This window comes from Phalaenopsis equestris, unplaced genomic scaffold (assembly GCF_001263595.1).
Source record: "Phalaenopsis equestris unplaced genomic scaffold, ASM126359v1 Scaffold000028, whole genome shotgun sequence".
Taxonomy (NCBI): domain Eukaryota; kingdom Viridiplantae; phylum Streptophyta; class Magnoliopsida; order Asparagales; family Orchidaceae; genus Phalaenopsis; species Phalaenopsis equestris.
In genome coordinates, this window is record NW_018164470.1 from 307,075 (window position 1) to 312,737 (window position 5,663).

The window sequence follows — 5,663 nt, forward strand, 5'->3', positions numbered from 1 at the left end:
GAAAGAGGATCGCCACTAAAAACAAAAAGGAATATATAGCGTCCTAGGGGTTCTTCCTTTTGCATTACAAATCCACACAAAGAAATAAAGAAAGAAAAGACGAAAAGGTATAACATCTCAAAGACAAGTATCCCGACATAAAGTATACCAATCCAAGAAAAAATACCCAAAGGAATGTATAAAAACATTGTAAAATTAGTTGTGAGAGTTGTAAAGCCAAAATATCTTCGTTCAAAGCAACCAGAGTCTGACCCATAAGAGGCAATATGTCGCAACCATGTAGATCTTCGGTGGAAGGTTTGAGGCAAATAGTGTGAAATAAACCTAATCCAGATATGCTTCTCATAACACTTGCAAAATCTCTCCATTGAGTTAGGGTTTGCAAAACAGTATAGCAAGTGAGGTGGCAATCAAGTATACCATTTAATAACATTAGCCGCAAAAGAAGTCCAGTCCAAAAAAAAAAAGACATAATAAAATCTGTAACAGAACAAAAATCCAGATAGAAGAAACTAGCATTCCCACCACAAACCGTGAGACTTGAGAAAGAACAGGCCCAACAAAGCATAAACAATTAACCATAAGGTTCCATTAGCTCCTTAAATAAGGAGTGTCCATCATATCACTAAGTATATAACTTTTAAGGGGAAAAGGAGGGGTAATGTCAACCAGGGCTTCATTTAAGTTTAGCTTAGAAAGTCAATCAGCAGGAGTATTTCCCTCACGATAAATGAAAGTAAGGAGAATTTAAAGTTGATTGTTATTGATCACATTATATATGCGTTGTAGTAAACAAGTTATGTTCCAGACGAGCTCAGACTTCTTGATGAGGATATCATAAAGACATTGGGAGTCAGTCTCAATGATACTACATTTAAAATTAAAAGAGACAGCGACTTTTAAAGCCAAAAGAACAACATAACATTCATCCTCAAGAGGTGTGGAGGCTACAATAGGTGAAGCAAAAAAAGCATGGAAAAGCCCATAACAGTCTCTAAACAAACCACCAGCATAAGTAGCTATATTAGACCAACTAGCATCAATGTTGGCCTTAAACCACCAAGATAATGGTGGTAACCTTCTGACCAAAACAGGTCTCTTCCTTCCATCCGAATTAGATGTGGCATTAGCATTACTAATAGCTCTAGCAGCTTTATAAAAGCATGGCAAATCCCATTATTGTCTCTAAACAAACCACCAGCACAAGCAGCTATATTAGACGAACTAGCATCTATGTTGGCCTTAAGCCACCCAGATAAAGGTGGTAACCATCTGATCAAAACAAGTCTCTTCCTTCCATCTGAAATTGATGTGGCATTAGCATTATTAATAGCTCTAGTAGCTTTATAAAAATTAGCCATGATGAAAGAAGTAGTAGTAGGAGGAGAGGGGGGAGAAGAGTGATGTTTATAATCATTTCTAGCAAGCCAGATGAACCAAAGAACCATTAAAGGAAAGTATTTCATCTTAGAGGGAAGAGAGGTGACACCTTGCCAAGCCTCTAATAGTTTATTCAAACTAAAGGGACTAGGCCAGCAAACACCAAGTAGCTCACCGATAGTATTCCGAAAATGCCTAGCATGATGGGAAGATTCAGCTTCTCTCTTACAGTAGTAGCAAATAGAAGCCAACTTCAGTCCCTTCAGCTTAAGTATGCCATCAAGAGGCAATGAGGAATGTAAGTATCTCTAGAGAAAAAAAGACGTCGAAGGAGAAATAAAATGATGCCATATGGAAGAGCTCCATTTCAATTTGTGATAGCAATGAGTATTTTTATATAACATTTAAGTAACAGAATCGTAGAAATTAATTTCCACATAGATTTATCTCTTCCACCTATATGTATAGGGGTAGTAGAAATAGAAGGAGCTAAATCTCCCACCAAGGACCTTAACATATTAATATTTCAATTCCCACCATCACAATCATCAAAAATCAACAGGTTTGAAGAAATATCTAAATGTGGAAGGGTAGTAAGATCAGAAGTGCCCAAATGGTCATGCCAAAAGGAGATTTTGCCATCTCAAACTTCCCAAAAAATAAATTGAGTAGCAACAACTCTAGCAAGGAGTATAACCTTCCAAAGTTTAGAATCACCAGTTTTCCAAGTCACAGTAGATGGGTGAGCAGTATGATAATATTTATGATAAGAAAATTGAGCCCAAAGGGACTTTTCCACTCGAAATTTAAACCAAAGCTTGTATATATTGATATCAACAATTTGCTGCAATGTTTTAAATCCAAGACCTCTAGAGGATCGAGGCATATAGACTCTAGCCCAATTAGCCCAAATTAGCCAGACCCAAGCCAGAGAAATTTATTAAAAAAAATTTCAATTTTTTTCAATGTGCTTTTTTGGCCTTAATAACATGCAAAGCATAAAGAGGCAAACTGCAAAGTACACTTTTAAGCAAGGTGAGCCGACCACCATTAGATAAAAAAATGTTTCTCCGATCCGTAATCCTTGATTTAATTTTATCTTCCACCTCATCAAATTGATTTTACTTTCTTCTGCCCCTAAGAATATTCACCCCAAGATATTTAATAAGGAGCTTAGTACTTTTATAACCAGTGTAATCAGTGGCCCAACTTTCAATGTGATTGGAAACATATTTGCCAAAGTATATAGAGCATTTAAATTTGTTGAAAGGAAGGCTAGAAGAATTTTGAAATTCCTTTAAGATATTCATTAAGCCCTTAACGAAATTTTTACTTGCATTAGTCAAGATAATAACATCATCAGCATAAGCTAGGTGGCTAACTAAGATCTTATAATTGTGAGAGTATTGTATGTGCAGGTGTTGGATTTGTGCTCGGTTGATAAGCCGAGAAAAATAATCAAATGAAAGAATGAAAATAGTTGGGGAGAGAGGATCCTCCTGCTTAATACCCCTGAAGGCAGGAAAGAAACCATAAGCCTTGCCATTAGCAAGCACACTATAGTGATTGGTCTCCAACCACCTTTTAATGAGCATAAAAAAGTCATTCCTGAAGCCTTTAACAATCAAAACATTAAGAATAAAGTCCGAGCTAATACTATCAAAAGCCTTTTTTATGTCAAGTTTGATAACCATATTCCATCATCTACATTTTTTATCAAGATCTTCAAAGATTTCCTGGGCCAACAAAATATTATCAGTGATCTCCCTTCCTTATATATATCTATATATGTATGTATGTATGTATGTATATATATGTGTGTATATATATACAGATATATATATACACACATATATATACATACATACATACATACATATATAGATATATATAAGGAAGGGAGATCACTGATAATATTTTGTTGGCCCAGGAAATCTTTGAAGATCTTGATAAAAAATGTAGATGATGGAATATGGTTATCAAACTTGACATAAAAAAGGCTTTTGATAGTATTAGCTCGGACTTTATTCTTAATGTTTTGATTGTTAAAGGCTTCAGGAATGACTTTTTTATGCTCATTAAAAGGTGGTTGGAGACCAATCACTATAGTGTGCTTGCTAATGGCAAGGCTTATGGTTTCTTTCCTGCCTTCAGGGGTATTAAGCAGGAGGATCCTCTCTCCCCAACTATTTTCATTCTTTCATTTGATTATTTTTCTCGGCTTATCAACCGAGCACAAATCCAACACCTGCACATACAATGAGACACACACACCTAACTTATCAGCCTGTTCCTCCCCAACCAGGTCAACCAGACCTTTCTCACACCACTACTAATCATTTGGTTGTATTAGATGATTGTCTAATTGTAATGGAACTACCAATTGCTAGAGAAGAGAGTACGCAAGGCCAAGTGGATCAGCATACCGCCCAGGGTAAGCTCTCCATGGAAGATGAATGACAGGTTCAAAAACCTAAGAAAAAGAAAAAAGGTATGCTAGTGCACGATGACTGTTTTGTAGTTTCGAAAGGAAGCCCTCATAATAGTTTGTTGTTGGACTTATTCCCTAGAACTAGGGGGGGAGGAGAAGAGGAAAACCAACCCACCTAGTTTAACCTCTTCTTGGCGTGGTGGTGCTATTCATGGTCTTATTTGCGGCTTTTTTGGTTTTGAGGCGATATTTGGGTTATTAGCTTACCGCGTGGTTTTGAGGTATACTACTACTATTTTCTGTCTATTTTGAGTATGTTGTATACATTGTGAGTGGGTCCCTTGCACCCACTCACTAAATCTTTGTTTTATCTTCATTTATTATCAAGCCGGTAAGCTCATTAATCATGTCCAAAAAATACAAATATGGGTCCCTTGATTGACATCAAATAAACAGTAACCCAATGAGATCCACATTAAAAAAAAATTTCAACATAGGAGGATTGTAATCCACAATCACATTACCATTCACACCATTCATAGCAAGCCGGTAAGCTCGACGACTTCCTTCTCTATGGATGTGTGTCCAAGTCACTGAGGTGTGATATCACTTCCAGGTGCAACCACACACTGGGGGCTCATGCAAGTGCATGTGTCGTATCAATAATATTGGATTTTAGAGTTCGGAATATCAATTCCACAGAGAATGAGGTAATTCAAAATAAGAAAAGTTCTAGCTTACTAGTTCTAAATCCTAGCCTGAAAAGTTGAAATTGTTATAATCTAAAATTCTAACCTACTGTGTTATAACTAACAACAAATTTAAATCCTACTCAATTAATCCTACTTTTAACAATTTGGATTTAAAGATAACAAATACTTAAGAAGCTCTTCCTTGTAATGAGTTAAGTGAATTACATGAAATGTAAAGTTGCAAATACTAAAATAGCAAGTACTAAAATATCTAGTGATAAATAGGAGCAACAATCTTCTTTACCTTCTCCAAAGTGCATAAATAAGTTTGGATAGAAATGAATTTAAGTTTTAAATCCCATAACTGTTCCTTCAAAGCATATTTCTTTAATGTTTGTATCACCACACAAGACATATCAATCTATACCCCATAGTTTAATGTGATTAACCTAGTTGATTCTTCCATAGCTTTCCCAAGTCTTATGGTTCATAATACATTTTAACAATTTACTTAGCCAGAATGAAAAATAAATAAAGTTCATAAGGTTAATCATCACAATTTAAAAATAAAGAAATTACATAACACTTCACATCCATTCATCCTACCTAATCATCGTAAGGAAGAGTTAAAGATTTACCCAAGAAGCACGCTGATTTTATCAAATAATTGCATTGAACACAAAAGAAATCCGCTAAATCTTTGTTACAACAGAAATACACAAAGCAATAAACAAAGATACTTAGCTATTCCTCCTTTACAATGACCAAATTTAACTTTAAGAAGCAATCCTCCTGATTTCCACACTCTTGCCTGGTTGAACACCACTCCCTCAACACTTAGAAGAAGAACTATGGTTTCCCAAAATAGGAAAAACTCGTAAGTAATTAATCTCTCCTCAATCCCTCACAAAAGCATCAATCTTATATCAATTCTTCATCAATTCTCTTCAAGGCAGCAATACATGACTATTTATAAGCTTTTCTAGTTAGCATCCACGAATCCCACCTTCAGCACACGATTTACTCTTGACTTGACACTTGAACTGCAACAACTACCCAAAATAGTTGTCAATGCCTCGACGCCTAGGGGCTGGCGTCCAGGCTTCCAGCTCTCTGTATGCTTAGGGTTGAACAAACTCCTAGGCGTTCAACCCTAGGAG